The sequence below is a fragment of the Leptosomus discolor genome, chromosome 16 (genome assembly GCF_034619465.1).
Source record: "Leptosomus discolor isolate bLepDis1 chromosome 16, bLepDis1.hap2, whole genome shotgun sequence".
Taxonomy (NCBI): Eukaryota; Metazoa; Chordata; class Aves; order Leptosomiformes; family Leptosomidae; genus Leptosomus; species Leptosomus discolor.
The window spans coordinates 11,234,914-11,256,218 of record NC_141406.1 but is presented as its reverse complement, the minus strand read 5'-3'; the positions used below and the strand labels follow the sequence as shown (position 1 = coordinate 11,256,218).

The window sequence follows — 21,305 nt, the reverse complement described above, 5'->3', positions numbered from 1 at the left end:
ACTGGTTTCTTTGGAATTCTGTTTCTATGTACGAAGTTAAGCAATAGGAAAAGCTCTATGAGAAAGTGTTACAGTCATGACAACTGAACTGGCTCCTACTGAGAAGTACGTTCTGGTTCTCACGTGTTAGCATAACACTTCTTGTTTTGAATAACCAGTGAAGAAGAGGAGCAATATCTCTATATTTCTAATAATATCAGTTTTATTTTCTCTTAGCAGGTATTGTATTCCTTAATTCTTTCTCTCCCTTTCTTTAACTAAATATCTAAATATGTATCTTAAAGCACTACTGAATTGGTCCACAGATATATAACATTGGCCAATTTACTGAACTAGGAGTTTCTAGTGCTGTTAACTTTTGGGTTCTGAATGTGTTTGCAAAAACAAAAAAGTCCATTGTGGTCAAACAGCCTCATATATGAGCTGTCAGGAAATGACAGTTTAATTATATTTGCTTAAAATCTCATACACAAAATCCATTCGGTGTTATGGCAAGTTCTCAATTCTGGGCAAAAAAACCAAAAAGGTATGTGATTTTTTTGTATAAACAGCTGCTGCCATGCAGAGATGCTAGTATCAATAAAACAAGCACTATCAGCTCTGCCTCTGCATGAGATTACTTGTGAATCTTTGAAGGACAACATCCACACAGATGTTTTCAGAATAAAAAGCCAAAGAATTCCTTCAACTGTCTTGAACAAAAAGGGTTGTATCTCATTTCTTCTACCACTAACTCAGCAGCAGTGGCTGTAATTTCCTCAGCACACCTGGAAGAATTGATATATGAAGGCTGCCAATTTGTGCTCAAATTCTTCTACACTAATTTCACAAAATGCATTTTAAACAGGTGCAGTTACTGCTCCTAGACCACAAACATCCCTCAGGACAAGAGATCAACGGTCAAAGAAGAGTTGAAATTAAACTGAATTCCTGGCATCTTAGAGAAAGAGAGGGAGACAGAAAAAGGCCAGACAATCTGGATGAAACATTTTTCAGCATATGTCTTTAGCTATTCCTAGTGACCAGCATCTGGTCCCGCCTTTCTGTTCCACCTCTAAAAAGGAAAACTGCTCGGTGTCAACTAAGACCGAGAGTAGAAAAATTATTCCCACTTCACAGGGAAAGCAGAGTGGCTTGGATCTATCCAAATTAAGCTGGTTATGATCAAGAAACTCGTACCCACCCTTCTAGCTCTCCAATGTGGCTGCTGCCTCTCCAGTAGTTGATCATGGCTGATAAGAAGGCGCCAGTGTGGGATTTGGGCCACCTAGCTGAGCTCATATATTTGAAAAGTCAGCTGTCTCGATGGAGCCAGCTCACCGTGCTTAGCTCTAACACAGGACAGCGGCTGAATCGCTCACAGCCACAGACCAAGGGTGCAAGTGAGTGGCTAGTTTCAGTTCACAAAGCCACACATGCCTGGAGCTCGTGCTGGAAGGTTGGCCCCTCAGGTCTGCCGTGTAGGTATAACAAGCCATCGGTGCAGCGCGCAGCACGTTCGATCGGTAACCACCTGCTGCCCCCACAGTCTGCACAGGCCAATGAGTGCATCTAAGATTTTTTATATGTCATGGGGCCTTCTCTGGGTCACATGCAGGAACACTCTGAGACATTTGGAAGTCCAGGAAAAAGATATTAAGCCCTTGAATTCTCCTGGACAAGATTTCTGGGGTGGAAAAAAAAAGGGTCCATGCCCTGGAAACCCGAGCAGACGGTAGCCTCACATAAAAGTAATCATTTTCCCATGGCTGGAGGTTACCAGTAATTACTATGCTACAATTGCTACTTAAAAACACACAATAGAGTACATTGACTATACAACAGTTATGCTTTTACATTTTTTATTAACAAAACTGGTAGGGAAACAAGAAAAAAGCCACTTTAGACCACAGCATAGAGCCACAGAACCACAAAATAGTTTGGGCTGGCAGGGACCATTAAAGGCCATCTAGTCCAACTCCCCTGCAGCGAGCAGGGACATCTGTAACCAGATGGGATTGCTCAGAGCCCCGACCAACCTGGCCTTGAATGTTTACAGCGATGGGGCTTCTACCACCTCACTGGGCTCCCTGTGCCAGTGTTTCAACACCCTCATTGTAAAAAATTTCTTCCTTACATCTAGTCTAAATCTACCCTCATTTAGTCTAAACCCATTACTCCTTGTCCTATCACAACAAGCCCTGATAAAAAGGTTGTCCTAGTCTTTCTAATAGGCCCCCTTTAAGTACCAAAAGGCTGCAATAAAGACTAGCGTACGCCATCTCGCCCTGCTGGCACACATACAATAGCTTTACTGCAATCATGAAAGCTGTGCAGGGTCTCAGTACTGCTTAAGTAAACAGCAACACAGTGAAAATTGAGGAAATTTCTCACGTATTTTAAAAAGCAGTAAAAAACAGATTAAAATAAGCATACAAACACAGACACATAACTGATACCATCCTCTTGTTTTCTGTCTAGATTCCTTTAAATGCCAGAGCGATGAGGTAAACCAGAAAAGTGGACACAAACCAGTAAGACAAGCTGAGTTTGTTTATCCTTGACATTCACTTTATCCAACAACAAACTGCCATCCTGCACTGACTTCTGATGTTTCAAAACAAATGCAGATCCTTGTGCATACTCCTTGGGGTAATTGCAGTTTATGGATCAGGATTTCTTAGAAGAGTTTTTGATAAGGTTTAATTTACTCATCTATTAGAAGTCCCAACCCTCTAATTTTACTGAAAACAATAACACAACAAGATTGTTGTTTTCTACAGAATTACAGGTTAGGAACTCTTTTTGAAGAATCAGTTAAATATACTTCTACAATTAGCACTAGAGCTTCAATTCAACAATCCCAGGAAACGCTTTTTACTCTAGTATGTCTCAATGTTGCATTTGTCACTGTTGGGGATTTGAAGAATTTTATTCATCTAATTTACAATCGCAGTAGCACTTTGCAATTACCAAAGAATGAACTGGATGAAACAGGGTTAATAATAACTATGTTATTTGTCAACAGATAAAACTAAAGACACCTGAGGTGAAAACACTATGACTGCTGTCAGGTCTCAATTACTTTCTTGCAAATCTGCTTTATCGAACTGCCTGGCTGTCACAGGGCAAGCTGGGTCTTCGACCCTTCAGCTGCTCTTAAGAGTGCTCATGAGACAGCTCTTCGGTTCAGCCACAGTTCAGCCTACTAAGATTTCCCAACTGCAATATGCAAAAAGGCATATGACAGAGCTTTTTTATATATTTGCTCACCGTTAATCTAAGTACAACAGATTGCATGCTTGCTTAAATGCGGTGGCTGGGCAGCAGCAAGTAAAATTGTTTGAATATTTGGTGACCATCATGTCACTTTGGGCCAGATTCTGCTTTTTAAAAGAGCAGGAGAGAAAGGACTTATTGAGCATTTCAATTGTGGTTAGTTTGGGGTTGTTGTTTTTTTTTCAAACAAGGAGCCTAACCAACTAAACACTTTCATAGGTGTTTCCACAAGCTGTTATTTACCTCTGGATCACTGCTCCCTGTGCAGCACATCAGTTACTAAGACTCGTGAGTCGGTCACCCCTTGCACCAAATCAATCATGGCAAACAAAGCCCTTGGGAGTCTTCAGTCCCTGAAAACCCATCAATGCTGACAGGGTACACATCGAGGAGAGGGAGAAAGAAAAAAAAAAACGTAGAAGGAACTCCCAGAATCAATACACCACACCTGAAATCAAGGAAATATATTTCCTAAGTGCATAAAGATAGTGATTCCCAGTTCTATCTCCTGACCCACTAAACACTATGTTTACTCGAGTGATGAAAGAGGCTCCAACTCGACCAATTAAAATGCAGGTGATGTCCCCTCTCATTTATCAAAGTGTCTGTTTCAGCATCTCCCAGTTTTTGCAGTTTACAACCAGTTAGCTTTAGCTTAGCTTTCAGCCCATGTCATTACTGCAGGCTGGTAATGGCTGTGAAATTGTTACTTAAGCGTTGTATAAAGTGGAACAGCTGGCTGGTGAAAAATAACAGCATTAAAGCATGTGTGCTGCTAAGTGCCGTGGTACAATGTCAACAAAGTGTCTGGTTTGAAGCACCGCAGGGAAGGGAGGGAGCGGGGGGAGGGAGCGGGGGGGGGGGGGGGGGGGGGGGAGAGAGCGAGCACACACGCAAATTCACCCTCAAGAGGTGCAAGAGATCAAAGACAAGGAGCGTGCAGAAGCCGCAGATATCCTGCCACAGGCAAGACTCCCCTCTCCACATTTTACTCCTGACAATGTCCTGCTTGCAGCACACATATATCACACATCCCTTCATTCCAAAACAAAGTGCAAATAAACAGGGAATTTAACCCCTAAACAGCTCTAAATAAAGATGGTTTAGACCCATGACATTGAATCTAGTTTTTTATTACTGTGAGTGCTCAGAGCAAAGATCTGTGGGAACCTTTCATGCTCCTTCTGAGAAAGTGAGCTACTTTCAACATCAAAGGAATAAAAAGAAAAGGGAGGCTGTTAACACAGTGCTACCACTGGTTATCATCTTGTTACCAGTGGTGACTAAAAGGTGACAGATAAATTGTGTGCAGAGGGGTACATTTTTGAGAGCTTCTAGACACCTAACAAACATTGCAGTGGGCTCTGAATTTGCCTTGTCACCATATCTCCCCAAAGCACTTCAGAAATAACTTGAGGGTGTTTCTATTTCTGTTTATCTTTAGTGCTTTTTCCTGCGCAGAGTCTAATCTTAATCCAGCAATGGAGAGATATCAAAGCAGTGTTTAGCTGTGCAGCATGGCAGTCTTCACTTTACTAATATTCACCACCGTTGGACAGCAGTGACAGCAGTAACAGCTGTGGGAGACACTTTTTCCCCACCAGTCCATTTCAAATCAAAGACAAACAATATGTGAGCAGAAATGGACCTGTCCGTAGCTTTTCCAGTCATAAGACAAATAAATTGGGTCCATTTCCTGTCACTGAAGAATCTAATGCACTGATCTAAGACAGCAGCAAAATAATCCCTGCAAAAAACCCTGAAAGTATTCACAGCCCTAACCTGTAAATACCCAATATATGTCATTGCCCAGAGCCCATGTTTGCTGGCGGCAGTGCCACGGGTTGCTCTTCATGCAGGCTTTTTCCAGTGACATCATCTCTTGCTCCAGTAACAAATTTCTGCTGCTGGAGGTGGAAACATCTAGGCTGTATTTCCTGGAGCTCCACTTCGAAGAGGCTGAAGAGCTAAAATAGCCATCCCCCAGACTCTAACAGTGAGCTGACAGACCTCATTATCTTTCTGAAGATCAGAATTAAATGTCATATCTTAGGAATCAGGTAGTATGGGACTGGATGCTACCATGGGATCTAAAAATCTAGACAGCAATTTTGGCATGACTAAGCGGTAGATCTATTCAAAGAATTCCCAGGTAGCTGTCTCTTGCTGGCAAGTCAGTAAGAGCAGAATAATCACTGTCTCAAAAGCTAACACTCTGAGTACTTAAATGCAGTCATCCTCTGCAGTATCTGAGGTCATCTTGTTGCTGCATGTTGCATAAATTAGACCATTTTGATACCAGAACACTTGAGTCTGGCATTTGAATCCTGATGTTTCACCTCCTGCAAACAACCTCCTCCTCCTCCCAGAGGCTTGATTCTACTAAGCAATCCCAGGACCAGTTCTATTCTCTCTTCAAGCATGGAAAAAGGAGCATGTGCTACTGCCCACCATCATCCTTCAGACTATTGCCAATTTTTTGGGGTTTTGTTGCTCTCAATAGGTTCAGAGAGATGATCTAGAACCAAGGGAAAAAATATAGCTTGTGCTGTATTCCTGGGAATCCTGGGCTGCTAATGTGGCAGTGACCCGTTTCGTGCCTTACAGTGCATGGGCTGCACCTGCAGCTCTCTGTGCTCAAAGAATCATTTTAAAATGCACTGAAACACCAGATAGCAATGGAAAACAGCAACAAATTTTCTGCCTTTACTTCAGGCCAGGATTTTTTTTTTTTTAATTTTGAAATACCAAAATTAAAGAGAACACAGGAAAGATGGCTTTGTGAATGCCAAAAAAGCCAGTAAGCTAATGAATAGCATTGGAATAAGAATTAAGTACGTTAATTAGAGAATACACCAGACATAACAAAATTAAAAGAGGGTGAAGCACGGAGTCAAGCTTTCTAGCAAAAGCAAAAACCAGAGGTAATTCAGTGGACAGCAAGCCCCTTTGTCTTTGGGGGACAGTCTTGGGCAGACTCTCCACCTTTTTGAGCAGTCCTCAAGAGATTAGAAATTCTTGCTGTCAGAAGCTGCCACTTCTTCCACCTCAGCTGGTGTGGAACTCGTGTTACTGTGGGAGGTCTTGCAGCAGACGAGGAATCAGTAAACACTTTTAGCATAAGTGGCCCAGTCACTTCCTTTTGCAAAAGCCTTTTTTGTCCTATTGACTTCTAAAGACTGGCCCAGACACATTTCTTATATATACAGAGCTGATCAAATTAACCACTCACTCCATGGTGCAAGGAGGACTGGTTGGAATTTGTGTTCCCAGCATTTCCACTTCTAATTTTATGTACAACATTAGGGTGATGCTAAATTTATACACTTTAAGGCCATACTCTTCTTTTGCCTCCTTCTACAGTTTTGTTGCTTTTTATGGCTGAAGCTAATACAGGACAGAATTTGAGTCTGAAAGAGATTCATCTCCTCGAACATCAGTCAAAAATAAAATGTGTCTGTCATTGAGAAAACAGGCAGAACTCAGTCTGGTTTTGTTAGACTTAGGGCTTATTTGCAGTGGGTGCATGAAAACCAAGCATACAAAGGCTTTCTGGATTTGTATTTATCATGAACCTCTGAAGAAAGAAAGACCTACCAGGAACAAGCCTTCATAGTTGGAACTTTTAATGGAAGGAACTGGTTTTGAGAAGGACCCACTTAAACAAACTGATTTAGAACTGACTAAACAAAATTGCAGCTTTCTCAGCGCAAAAAGAAATGACATATCACAAAAAATAGGTCATGTAGTAAGACACTTCATGCTAATCATCTGAATGTCTCGCTTTTAATTTTGTAATCAATTTTGGCATGGCTTATAAAAGGTAGGATTTGGATGCCAGGATTTAATGCACAGAGCTGGCTTCTGTAAAGCTTTTTTGTTTTGTTTTCCCCATTGAATACTTCATGTACAAACCAGTGTTGTCAGTTGTTTTCAGAGAAGATGCCTCGAAGTTTCTTCAGATTACACTAATAGTTTCACTGATTGAAAATCCACAGCAGAAGAGAATCGGGAGTCCCTGAGATACTGATGGAGTCAGAATAATTCATGGAGAGCGGTCTAGCACAACATAAGCTATTTAAAGCTGTATAATATACCCACAAACTCTTATTAAGGTCTGTGGTTTTCAGCCCTGTGAGACAGAAGCCAGTTATCATTATGCATCACCATGAAAGCAGATTAAAATTAAATCAATCTGTTTATCTATGGGTTTGCAATGCAGCTTTTCCAAAGCATAACATGTTCTCCATCTAATTAACATTTCAGGAGGAAAAACCATTCCACCCAGACACTAAACCACCCTCATTCAAATAGAGATATTACAAAAATACAGCCCAGGCAGATTTATAACAAAATTTAGTTAGTGAAAGGGCACAAGACCTATTTAGTCTTCAAAAGTTGAATTGTGCATACCAGGAGTTAAATAAAATAGATCTGTTTGTAATATGTATCTCTCGGACTTGCCAAAATTGCCTACCATGCTTACAGCTTATGTGCATGCAGGCGGTTGCGTATATATGTATACATGCATGCACTACACACAGATTTAGATTTTATTTCTGTGGCTTTCAGAAAGAAAGTCCTTATCAAAAACATGTTTTGCAAGATGTAATATGCACAAGTCTCTGGAGAATTAAAAGGGAAGAACGCATTCAAATCAATTTAAAGCAGAAACAAATATGGAGTTTGTAGCTCCCACCTCTATTCACTTACTAAACAAGCCATGAAAAGGCCCAGTCCTCAGTGGGAATCACAACCCTTTGTGGCCTGCACAACTGTATCCTTTTGTTTCAGAAAGACCCTGAATTAGAGCTCAGGAAGCAAACCTTAGGAGTTATATGAGTAATAAGAATAGCCCCGTGCCTCCCCAGGGACCCCAGCAGCAGTCATCTTGGGACGCCCAACATGAAGGAAAAGTCAGAAACAGGTTTTTCATAAGCTTGAGGTCTGTCAGCCAGCAGTCTGGCTGGTGCACCCTTCTGCTAATGTCATCTTGTGGACTGTACATGATGTCAAATAAGTGGCAAGGCAGTGAGAAAGAGGAAAACAGCAGTGTTGTAACCTGAAGTGGCACCACAGAAATGTACACTACTAGCAGGCAAAATCTCAGTGATACGACAGGTAAGACATCGCTGTTACAACCGACAACATACTGTTAGCTGTGTTTTAAGGAGGTATTGTGGTGTTAAGGGACAAGCTGGCACTCCCACCCAGAGCCTTATCTCATTATGAATTGTGAAACAAGCACAGAGATGTTTAAGAGGACATACTGTGCTAAGGTTGATAGAGGTCAAGGTGAGGAGGAAATCCATGACCTTTTTTTTTTACCCCAAACTACTCAGCAAACACAGCCTCATAAGATAACTGACTTCCTGTCACCTCTCTCAGCTGTATGGCACTTTCTCCTGCAGGAATGGTTAATTGGGCAATAATGAGCAACAATACTAAACAAAACAAAATATTTATGTATTCAAGGGTGTGAAGGAAGGTGTTTGTTTACAGAAATGAAAGACAAAGATAAATAGTGCTGCCTGCTGATTTAAAGGGACTTGGAGCCCCGTGGACTTTTTCCAACTGCTGTTTCCAAAATAAATGCAAAAATATGATGTAAGGTCTGAAATACATCTTTCTAAACTCCTTGTAAAAAGAAAACAATGCAACACATCCCTGTCTTTTCTGGCCAAACATCAGCAAAGCTGCTAACAGCACAGCCTGTGCAACCAACAATTTTTTAAAATTAGATTTAGATTTAAGAGAGGATAGGAAAAACAAAGCACAGCACTGGGGACTCTGTGCAGTGAAAATAGAATGCCATTGCCCCATTTCACAGGTGAAAAACATGGTAGGAAACAGCTACCATACCACAGCAAGCATATGAGTGAAGTTGGTTGTGAGCAACCCCCAGGGAACCATCTAGACTACAAGATGAGTGTAATGATGGATTACCCAGTTATGCATTGCAGGTGGAGTAAAACAGCATAGAACAACAGAACAGTTTTTTAAGTACTGCAGGGACATTTGTATGTGTGTGTTTATGTGTGTGCACATATATTTTTATGCTGAGTGGGTGACTAACAAGTGGAGAAATTCTTCTGGATTCACTTAAATCAACTGAGAATATTAGAAACACAGTGAATAAAGATGATAAGGCTGGTGAACTGTGCAGTACCAGTCTTCCAAAACAAACACAGAAATAGGAAAAGAGCTATATATTCATATCAAGAAGCAATGGGGTTGGTAAGACTGTTTCTTTGGCTTTATCTGCAAAGCAATGTCTGGTGCAGTATTTTCTTGATTTGAAGCCACACAATTAAGACACAGTTGTTGAGGGATGCAGATACTACTTCAGAGCTATGACCTGGCTGGTGCACCAGCCAGGGCTAATCACCTTTTTACACAACTTGAATGGAGGGATGCTGCCATCAATCAAAACTGCAAGAATTTTGACTTACCAAGCAGAATTATGAAGCAGATCAACAGCCACCACCCAAACTCCCTTCAATGTGATGACCAGCTGTCTGACGTTCAGTGAAAAAGAGTGTGCACCTTAAAGCAAATGTTTCCAGGCTGAGGCTAAAATGTATTGGCAATCACAATAATATCATAAATGCAGATAGCATGTTTATCTCAAAAGAATCTCCAAAAATGTTCCTGTCCTTTCCTGGAGACACTCAATTGCACAAATGGTTTCTGAGCCTAATGCTCCTCCCAGTGTGGGCTCACCTCCTGCAGCCCCAGCGCTTGACACTGAATCTACCCATTCAGTTCTTCACAGTGACCCCTTGAAACTGTTGGTGAAGGGTTTGATGCTTGGAGGTGATCTAAATAAGGTTCTTTACTAGAAAGTTTATTTCAAACTTCATAAGCAGGACAGTTTTGAGGTATTTCCAAATCACATCCTATTGCAAAATGAAACGGCAGTATCGCTGAGCAACGAAAGAGAATATTACCTCAACAGTGCTAATGAAGACCGATCAGTGAAAATGAGTTAGCACTGTTCCCTAGCAACTTCTCACAGCTGCAGATAAAATCATTTTCTGGACATCACAGAAATCGTGAATACTTAGTTCTCTTATACAGGAATTCTCTCATCCATTGCCTGTACGCAGTCCCCTCTAGGGGGTAACACAGGAGCAACTTACAGCAAGCTGTACCGTAACATTAACTTGTCCAAAAATTTTTAAACCGTAACATTAACTTGTCCAAAAATTTTTAAAAACACCCACAGATCCATATGTGCGGTGTTTGTCCTTCATTCAATGACATGTATGTCAGATGTCCAAAGAACAGCATCAGAAAGACAGAAAAACAGCATATAACGATCTCCACTGCAAAAATCCTGAGCCTGCAAACCCTTTTTCATAAAGGTGTTTCATCGCTCATGGGAGCAATTCTGCTGATTCCTGATGACATTACTTAAGGTTTACAGAATCAGGTCTACAGTAAAGAAAATGTAAAATAAGTGTATAAATAAAGGGTTCAGATTCTTTAATGGAGAAAAAAGCCTGCGTTGCTCCAAAGAGTTGCTATCGGCATAAAATAGATATTCACTAAGCAATTCAAATAGGAATTTTTGTTATATGCACAAAATCTCAGGCTGAACACTATACATCTATACCAACTTATTTAACCACCTTTCTGTCATCTGCACGAGTGGCTACCAAAGCAACATTTGCTAAATAATAGCAAGGAGTTCTGCTGCAGGCCAACCCTAATAGCTCAATGAAGCCACTGATGCAGAAGGGAGTTCAATTAATACAAAAATGACACTGCCCCAAATTATTCTGTGTCCTTAATGTAGGGTACACGCAACACTGTCTGTATCCAGCTGCAGCAGTTAACCCTAGTGCATGTCAGAGCACAGTTACGGTTATGATTTTAAGACTGGAAGAGCCATAGAAGAGGGCTTGGCTGATCCAACCAAGCAGAAGAGATCACTTGGAATTAAACAAAAACCTCCCTGTCGAATGCTTTCCAAGACAGACCTATTTTTTCAGGAACACAAAGGTAATCCTCTCCCCACACAAATCCTGAAAAATTGCATCTCTTCTCATCCTCAAATTTCGTGCATATCCTTAGACTGTTTCATTCTACTTGTGCATTTTAACATAAGAAAGATGAGAAGGAGTTAGAGACTTCTCATGACAGCATACAACCGTGGAATTCAAAAGTGTGAGAACCCCCTGATGTCCACCTATCAGTGGTCAAAGTTAAATGTCATAAAACAGAATATGGGAACTTAAAATGCAGAGTGAGCAAGAATTACAGTGCACGTACATTTTTCTTTTATTTTTTATTAAAACCTCGTAGCTTTAGACACTGGATTTAATGTGTCACAATTTTTGGGAGCAGATCACTCTTTTGAAGACAGAGGTTTTAAAAAATTTTAGTGAGCTGACATACAGGAATCTTACTTGTGGCAATGACTGATATTGTTTACTTCTGAAGCAAAAGCCCAGTAGCAATCAGCCAAAAATGTTAACTCATTTGCCACTTCGTACAATTCTCTAGACAGAAATTAACACTAGGCAGTTGTTTTGAAAGTAAAGAGGTTGTATCCCTGGCTACCAGGTGGTAGGTCAAAATCTGCTATGAAATACGAGCTGTTTTATCAGGCAACCAAAACATCAACACAATGGATAAAACAGCTAGATGATAAAGTGCTGAGAGTGACAGAATACCTGGAGTCTGAAGAAAGCATGATGGAGAGAGAAAAATTGCAGAAAGGCAGCCCAGGAAAGAAAAGGTAAGTTTATCGGATATTGACTGTCCCTCATTCTTTAAACTACAAGAAATGTGAGCTACAGTTTCAGGAATACCCATGCTCCTGTTACACAGCAAGGATTTTACAACACAGCATAACACTATCATTCAGCATGGGAAACCCATATGGTTGTAGTAAGAAGGAAATTAATAGTCTGCCCAGGGATTAAGGCATTACTCAGACCCCGTAAAATCCCAGCGCCTGTTTTCTTAGCTTCATCTCTGATCAATTAGCTCCTGTGCTCTTGCCAAGTGGATATTCACTCACAAACTGAAACCTCTTTGTGGAGATTTGACAGTTTTGATAGACAAAATTAATGTTCAAAAAAGACTCTTAGTTTCAGCCCCACGCAGCAGTCTTCTCCTGACTGTGCATTGAAGCACACCTGGGCCATGCACTGTCCTTCCCGAGCCTGGGTCTGGAGACAGATAGGAGCTGCAACACACTCCAGGTACACCTCCGATCAGACATCAGAGAGCACATGTCATCAGTTTAGACACATTTAGTGCGGCTGTAGACCTGGCAGCCAAACTAAAGCCATTTACCTCGTTGGTGTGGGGCTGCTGCAACCCCCCCCCGCACACTGACAGACTGCAGCTTGCCTGTTTAAGTTATACCAGACCCAGCAGGCCCTCCTGAGGACTTTAGCACTGAGGATATAATTCACTCCTTTCCCTCAACACATGCCATGCACTGCCTTTAGTACCAGAGTTTCTAAGGCAGTCTTGGAGAGCTGTCCATAGTGCAACAGGAGACTATATATGGGGTGAAATGATACTGAGGACACCATGTCTATGCTACAGAAGATTCAGTAGCTGTACCTGCTGATGTCCTAGCCCAGTTCTGTGGTTTGATGTTCCTTTAGCTGATCAAGTGTGTTTGGTAACCACATCTTCTGGTTTAGCTTAATTGGGAAGGAATCTATCTTGTGTACTTCACAACTGCTCTGTATTATGAATCGAAACACAGTAGGTGAGGACAAATAAGAGACTCGCTCTGAAAGTATGCATAGGATGAAAACTGAATATTAATGTTTACATTCCAACTGGCACTGTAAGGTGGTTAAGAGATAAAAATCTGTTAGCAAAAACTGGTTGTGACTGAATATTATCCTTTAAAAAAAAAAAAAAATCACTTTTCCAAATAAGATGCCAGTAGCAGCAGAGGCTTCTATGAACATCCCATCCCCTCCTTCTGAGCCATGGTCTTTGGTTGAACTTTTGCCTTCATAGTAACTGCTTTGAGACATTCAGTATGTTCTATTCCCATGACAGTCACTGCAGAAGCCACAACCTAGCTCTGTGACCCACTGAAACACCACAGGCCATTGAGGTCGGCAGAATACAATACATGTTGGTATTTTGATAACTGGGTTAAAATTCATAATATTGAAAAACCTGCAAAACCTAATTGAGCTTGCTAACCAATAGACAGAAGTTACCACTAAATGGATAAAAGTCCCACAGATGACAATGGGTCAATGGAGCCATGCTGATTTGAAAGGAAAGTACCCTCAATCCATGGGATTCCTGGTACAACACTGTTCTCTGAAGATTTCTAGTGCAAGAGCAGAGCTGACCCATCCCCACTTAGCTTTTAGATCAAGGTATTTCTAGGCAATTGGTGAAAAGTAAGGTCACAGACACCACTCTCACCTTTTAGACTGTTTTGGCGTTTTGGGGGTTTTTTAATGAGCTTAAGGCAGACATTTGTTTCATAAAGAACATTTTTCCAGCTGCAGCTGGAATTTCTCCTGCACAAAATGTGCACACAGTGCTATCATTCTGAAAATCACACTGTTTTATTCCGAAATTGCAGAGGTAAATGATGAATCAATAAACATGGCAATGAAGAATTCAGTCCACAGTTCATTCAACTGCATTGAAATTAGCACTTCATGAGCCATTTTGCACACAGATTCTTTATACAGAAAGTTTTCTTTGAAGACCTATTTCAAGTCCACAATAAAGGTAGCTCTGTGTGCGTCACACTCTACTGCATATTTCTTTGAACAACTGCCTTTGCAACTCGAGGCAGTTTGTAGAGAGACTAATTAAACAACGGCCCCTGCCATCATGGGTCCTACTGTGAGAAAACTGGTGATGACATGACACACGTGCTGCAAGCAAAGAGCACAAACGAACCATAAAAACAACCATGCATGCCAAAGAGTTGGGGGCAGGGAGTGACAACTGATTTAAGTATTCAAATCTATTCTTTATCAGTGTGCTGTAGTGGGTGTGTAGAAAGAGCCCTGACACTGGGGATCCTGAGGAGACTATGCAGAGTTGAAGAAGGTCAACGTGGGGCTGGGAAAACAAAGATGCTGTAGCACAGATTGTTATAAAAAGAAAAAGGCAAGTGCCAGTCTCCGCTCTGTGGCTACAAAGGTTCCCTTGGAACTGCCTTTCTTGGTCAGGAAATATGGAAGAAACAGTATATTAGTAAAAAACCTCAACCTTTCTTGTTGGCTGCTGATAACAGATTCATGAAAAATACCTGTTTTTCTGTTGATGTATTGCTTTCACCTAAGACATAGAAAACAAATATATTAAAAAAGAAGGATGTCAGGGTAAATATTTTAGTAATCTCAGTCACAAACCTGACGCATTGTAAGGATTACAGTCCATTAGGATTGCATAAAATTCATGGCAAAGCTTTTAATTCAGCTACCTGTCAATGACAGAAACCTCCTATTGTATTTTAGGAATCACTGCTAATATTGAAAACTTCATCAAGAGCTACTTGTTGTAACAGGGCTAGTTTGGGGAAAGACAGCGTAAATCCACCAGTCACTACATGTAATGTCCTACTCTTTGCCCAGTCCGTGGGGATGGGGAACCTGCCAGTAGCCTCCTTTGGAGAGGCTGTTTCCTGAGCAAAAAGCCCTCACACCTCACATTCTTTGTTTTGGAAGCTCCTTGCTCTAATGTTGAAAACAGATGTTGGTATCAGCTAGAATAGCAGCCGCCATGGACACACTTGGTCCCTCACAAGATCTGGCACACAATTGCCCTCACAGAACACAATCAAGTAGGCTATTTCCAACAGAGGCAGAGAGTTCTGGGTACAAGGGGCAATAAATCAGCTCCAAGGTTTTGCTAAATAAATAATTTATTCCTCTTCCAAAAATATCTGCCTGGAAGTCAGGGGGTGACTGCTAGAGGAGATTTACTAAAATGGTACACACTAAAAAAAAAATAAAAAAATTCTGACAGGCCCTTCTGAAGGCTAATTTGAAGACCTTCCCTCTAGGAAACTCTGACAGAGCTATCACTATACATATGTATGTACTGCAACAGTGCAGGAGGATAGACTAATTAATTTTCACTCCACCTGGCCAAAAAAATCCTATTCTGAAGGGAAGGAAAGCCATGAACAGCATTGGAGAGTCAAATACTAGGTAGTGCTGTTAGCAAATCCTACTTGTATTAGCAGTAGGCAATAGCTCTGGCCTATACAGTTAGAATGAATTATCTGATGTCAAATGTTCATTAAGTTCGTCCTTGAAGCACAGCAAAGTTAGACCGAAATTTGGAAACTGGGTCACTCAGTGTGGTACAGTGTATCAGAGGCATTATCATATTTGGTTATGCATTGACTGATCAGTGCCATAACACTGTCTTGAGATGTGCTCTGCTTGGAATAATGGATTAATTGAATTAGAAGCTAAATGCTACTGATACTGATGATGCAGGAAAAGACTATTACCTAGTGAAAATGCAACATTAGACAAAACAGAAATTCATAGTAAAAAATCATTTAAAGAAACAGAATCCAATTTAAAATAAGATTTTAGCCCATTATTTCAATAATTCATATTCCCCTCTTTCACAGTTAAAAAGAAACCTAGTCTTCAAAATGATATCTGCAATACATAAACTAATGATAACATGGCAATATGGTAGATTCACATCTTCAAATGTTCATTAATTTCCCAACACTGCTGAGAAGCATACCTATTTACCCCACGATATAACAGGATATTTTTAGTTCAGAATAATTGGACTTGAGCAGACAAAAGAGACAGAACTAAGAATTCAGAATTTCCTGGATTTTACCCATGCTAAGAGACTGAGGACATGCAATCCATCTGGGTTTTAAAAAGCTCTTCTACGCCCCCTCTCCAAATTGCTATATCTATGCAAATTGCCAGCTCTCATTTGCACTATCTGATTTGAACGAAATTGGGTATAAATCAGTTCAGAATTAATTTAAGCAAGATATCGGAACTGTTGCTCTTACTAGTTTCACATTCTGTGAAGTCACTTTGAAAGCAAAGAAGCTACAAGTCCCATCAGGATACCGTACTTCCAAAGGTCAAAAATGAAGTGTCATCAAGCCGATTGCGACTGAAAGAAAACTCATCAGCCTTAGGTGGGTATTTAAGAGCTAGCTGGCCTTCCTTTTGACTCACATACACTGGCTCTGCTCCTGGAACCACTTTACCCTGTAGTCATGACACTGTTTTTTTAAAATGGCATCATAGCAGAGAATTTCCCCTCAACTGGAACAGGGGGATGAGAGAAAATGAGCTCTGCTTCATCAGAATGCCATGTTCCCATAACAATGCTATCACTTGTTTTGGGAGAGAAATAGAGAAACTGGGGTCCCTTCACCATAGCCCATGGTATGCCAAGTAAATGACTGTTACAGTGACATAAAGCAGGTTGCCAGCAAGGCTCTAAGAAAAAGAACACTTCCGTACTGCTCCTTTGAATTAAATATTTAGAGAAAAAAATATTTTCTGTACCAACCCTTGCAAACCAAGTGCCAAAGAAGGTTTGGGAAAGGCCACGTACCAGAAAGAGAGAGACTATTTACTAGCAGGTCTCTTCTGTCACACGCTTGATAGAAAAAAAGTGGAGCCAGTCAAATTGGACTATAGTGTTCTGGTGTTCCAAATCCAGAAATGGTATTTTCTTTAAAAGATGCTACAAGCTCTGAAAATCCAGTCTCAATTGTCTTTCACAGAAATATACTCCAGAATGAGACACCCAGGATGAAAGTTGACATTTGTAGACGTATGTCTCTAATTCAGAGTCTCATGGGTAAGATCATAGAAGAAAAATAGATTAGATGGAATCCCTGCAACCACAAAGTTCATTCAGTTTTATACCAATCCTCAAGTTTGGTAATGCATTTCTTGTAGTTTTTCAGGGAGTATCCAAATCCCATTTCCTTACCATCCCCACTACCGTTTTGGTGTGTTCTTGCCTGCTCAGAAATTTGCAAGCCTCATTCTCACTTATATACTTAAGGAGCTCTCCATACCATCTCAGTTTCATGTTCATAACTACTTGTCTCTCTTTTCTGGTCTTTTCCTTTTATCATTCAACTAATAAAAATATGAAATTTACTTATAATCAAGGAACCTCTCAGTTCATTAATTTCTTTCTGGCATCCTTAGAAATCCCTTCAGAAATTTTGGCTGTTGCCGTTGATACAAACTGGAGCTGCTTCAAAACTCTGCTAGCTTGCAATGAGAAAGCAGCCCTTTGCAAAATAAGCTCTGGGATGGAAAGAAGAAAGAGGTTTTTACTTGAGAGCACCAAATTGTAAAGCTGACATTGCTATTGCTAGAAAACTGCCCATTGATTTCATTGGCCACTGAGGACAGCTCAGGTTCATTGCATATAAGTTTATTTTAAGACACTGGTGAAACAGCAATATATTGCAAAGCTCTATTAAATCACATGGCTTTGTTCAGCAAGATGTGTTTGGAAACCAAAGGGTGTAATATACATATCTGCCCTGTTCTGGACAGTAAATTATTTATTATGTCTGTTTGTAATTTCAAGATTCCTAAACAGGTAGTTAAAAATATGCAAAATTATTTATTCAAGGCTAGGATCACTTGCAGCATTCATAATGTACCTCAAAATAAGCCATGTTGCTTCCAGAACATAGTTCATTTTCACCAGTACTTTTGAGACATCTAGAAAACTTCTGAACAATTTAATAAATCTCAAAACCAGATGTGCATAATTGATCTTATAAATTTCCCACAGAAAGAGGAGGCATCATTCATTTTTTAAACCCTGAGAGGCACCACGTCTATTAGCTTTACTAAGGCACTAAAGCTTCCCAAAATTCACTCATCTAAATAAAAATTTTGCACTTTGATTTGCTTTTGCCTAACTACTTTTCCACCCTCAGCTCACGTACTAAACACATAAATCTATCCTTGTCATTTCTGCAGTTCCCTTTTCAGGAAGGCATTTCTGGCAGTTCATATCTTCAGAGCTACAGGATGTTTTTAAGGTCCTCGCATTCAATGAAAATGTTCACAAGCTGTCTCCGGTTTGCACTCCAGAGAAAAGAACCTGTTCTAATGCTGTTGCCCAACCTTTCTTGCATTGTTACCAGACCATTAAAGATAGGACTTTGCCATGTAGTTATTAATTACTGCTTATTAAAGATAAGTACAGTTTTGGCAATGCAAGGTAGTACATAATTTACATAAGATAAAAAGAAAGGGGCACTTAGTATACAGAAAGGAATGTAGAAGAGATGGCACTACATATATTATGAATAAGCATATTATTATTCTAAAGTTATTGTCACTTCAATAATTAATCTTTCCCATTATAAACCTATTTTTAAATTCCCTGTCACTAAATAAACTATTTTTTTGAGTTCTGCTCGAAACAAAGTATTTACTAACATCAGCAATAAATAAGATCTATGTAGATTAATTTTAATTCTGTCACATATGTAGAAGTTTTTTGGGATTCTAAAGATATCTGATATGTATTTTCCTTGTGTTACTGAGATGTATTTGATCAGTTTGAGCCCCACTTAGTCTGAATCGTTATTGAGGTTTATACTGCAGTAGCCCCCAGACTATAATTATGAATGAGTGCCATTGTTGATTACATTTTCCAAGTTGCCTCTGTTATATAGTAGACTACACGTTCATACGTTTTTCTAAATGATTTTTTAAATCTTCGATAAGATTTCTCTTTTTAAAAAGATACATTAATACATTGAAAAGTAAACCACATGTATACAGTTCTTCACTGAACGGGGCCCTACAAACGCTAATTCTATGACAGCCAGAGTAATTGGGCTTATAGCTATGCAGTCCTTTGCTGACACCATTCAAAACCAGTGAACATTTATACAAATAACCACTCCCAACCATTCAATCTCCATCCTGAGATGTACCTTTTCCATTTCAGGAGCTCCTAAACAACATGGGAACACAGCACCAAGAGCAATCAACAGGATCTAGTCTACAAAGTTACTTAGGCGCTGGAAAGCATTCTGAAAGCTTACCCGTGAATTTAAAAGGGAAAAAAAAAAAAGAATTCCAAACTCATAATCTAAACAAAACACATTCAGGCGCCAAACCCACATCATAACCCTTTCTGAGTCAGCCGCAGTCCACCCTAAGGACTTCTGTTTGCAAAACATGCGTTAAGTGACGGGAACAGAACGAGGTCTCATTTTCTACTTTGGTGCCACACCATTTTTCTCTTCCTGAGACTGTATTAAGGTTTCAGACAATCAGTTCTTTTGGATTAATAGCTTCAGTTACCAGCTTCAAAGAAATACATAGCAATTCTGACCTGTATATGAAATGGAGTCCATATTATTGGGATTGGGAAAAAAAAAAAAAAAAAAAGTATATATAAAGTGCCTTTGCTCACTGTTTTTACCTATTATTTGACTTCAAGCCAACCTTTCCCTATGAACCACAAAGATTTAGTGGTAGCTTGCTGAGTTTTGTATGGCAGTTGGCCAGGTTTTAATTCCTCCAATCAGCTGATAACATATTCTTCAAAGATTAAATCGTTGTATCACAGGAGCATTGTACCCAGACTCTGCTTTTACGCAGGCTTAGCCAAAGAGAAGTCCAACATCTGAATAACTTGATTCTGTTTCACACTATAAAATATTGATTGCCAATAAGAGGAAAACCAGACAGTTTACTATAAGATACATAGAACAATTTTCTGTAGGTCTCTAACCTTTAAACTATAACCATTGTGAAGGAAAGGTAACACATCTCTTAAGGATTTTGAATGCTTCCTCCTATACTCTGTCACTAGACAAATCTGAATGTAAATGTTCTGTTCGCTTAATACTCACAGGATGTGAATGGCCCAGCTGAGTTTACAACAGTAATGAAGAACAGACTTTCAAACTGAGTGGGGACTGACGTATACAGCAGGGTGAAAAATAAACACACTAAAGCTGCTACATAATTCTGTCAAGCATATGGTTAAGTTATGATTTTATTTGGAAAACAGATTGTAAGAGTGAAGTGATGACAGATGAGGGCATATTGGTCAGTCATAAATAAGAAAGTATTCTGATAGAAACTGGGCTTGTTACTGATCATATGCTGCCACACAGACTTAGTGAGATCTAATCACTTCAAAAATACCGCTTCTCAAATACATGTTGCAGCTTATTTTCAACTTTAGGTTGCTCAGTTGAAAAATCCGTGAGCATTACTGCACCTAATTTTTCAGACAACGATGGAGGAGTCACATTTATGGACTCAATTAGGCATCCTAGTTCCTTGTAAAAGGGTAAAGCTACTCCCTTAAGAACGGCTTTCCCAGCACCTGGTGCTCTGCATAGAGATGACTAAACCAGAGAAAAGGAAACACTGATGACAATCTGAAATCCTTTTTCTGACCCAGATTGCTCCACAGCAGTTAGATAGGTGTCCTTAGCTATGCCAAAACCAAGAGACCTGGGAGCACTTTCAAGCTCCTACTTCTGGGTGCTCCACCTGCACTTTAACAACGTCTGGGGAAAGACCTTGGTATATACCAGCTCACTCCTGTGACTGCGTCTGCAAAGAAGGAAAGCCAGGTGTGTGATCGGGAAGGAAACCCCAGCACGCTCCAGCCAGGATCCCAAATACTCAGTGATGCACACTTGATACTGAGATGAGTTAGTTAGAGGAGACTTAACTGAAAAGTTAAAGCACTAAAACAGAAATTAGTTCTGATTTAGCCCAAACCAGGACAGCACCCACTCACTTGTCATTAAGACCTTAGGCACCTAAAGATGAAAACAGGCCTCAAGGGGAATTTATTTACAAATACTCTGAAGAAAATTATCCATTAAACTGCTTTGGAATATCATGCACAGCCCTAATTATGCTAAATTTTATGACCAGGCAAGGATGGGTGGCAAAAGAAAACACTGCAGTACAAGGACTGCTTGGGGAATGTGCCAACCCACAACTTGTCCAACTGGAAGAGAAGCTACAGCACGGTGTTGCAAATATGTGAAATATCAGTGGTGTAGCGGCAAGGCA

The 21,305-nt window shown here is 40.1% G+C and overlaps 1 protein-coding gene across 1 annotated transcript in view; it reads right to left on the bottom strand.

The window, feature by feature from the left end:
* LOC104353746 (transmembrane protein 132D) overlaps positions 1-21,305 on the bottom strand; it is a 269,150-nt gene that overhangs the window by 154,843 nt on the left and 93,002 nt on the right. The window lies entirely within an intron of this gene.